Below are 653 nucleotides of genomic sequence, written 5' to 3'. Positions count from 1 at the left end.
CTGAAAGAGATGGGAATACCAGACCACCTGACCTGCCTCTTGAGAAACCTGTATGCAGGTCAGGAAGCAACAGTTAGAACTGGACATGGAACAACAGACTGGTTCCAAATAGGAAAAGGAGTACGTCAAGGCTGTATATTGTCACCCTGTTTATTTAACTTACATGCAGAGTACATCATGAGAAACACTGGGCTGGAAGAAACACAAGCTGGAATCAAGATTGCCGGGAGAAATATCAATAACCTCAGATATGCAGATGACACCACCCTGATGGCAGAAAGTGAAGAGGAACTACAAAGCCTCTTGATGAAAGTGAAAGTGGAGAGTGAAAAAGTTGGCTTAAAGCTTAACATTCAGAAAACGAAGATCATGGCATCCAGTCCCATCACTTCATGGGAAATAGATGGGGAAACAGTGGAAACAGTGTCAGACTTTCTTCTTTTGGGCTCCAAAATCACTGCAGATGGTGGCTGCAGCCATGAAATTAAAAGACGCTTACTCCTTGGAAGGAAAGTTATGACCAACCTAGATAGCATAGTCAAAAGCAGAGACATTACTTTGCCAACAAAGGTTCGTCTAGTCAAGGCTATGGTTTTTCCTGTGGTCATGTATGGATGTGAGAGTTGGACTGTGAAGAAGGCTGAGCGTTGAAG

This window comes from Bison bison, unplaced genomic scaffold (genome assembly GCF_000754665.1).
Source record: "Bison bison bison isolate TAMUID 2011002044 unplaced genomic scaffold, Bison_UMD1.0 scf7180017864304, whole genome shotgun sequence".
Taxonomy (NCBI): domain Eukaryota; kingdom Metazoa; phylum Chordata; class Mammalia; order Artiodactyla; family Bovidae; genus Bison; species Bison bison.
Note: the sequence above shows the minus strand (reverse complement) of the source record.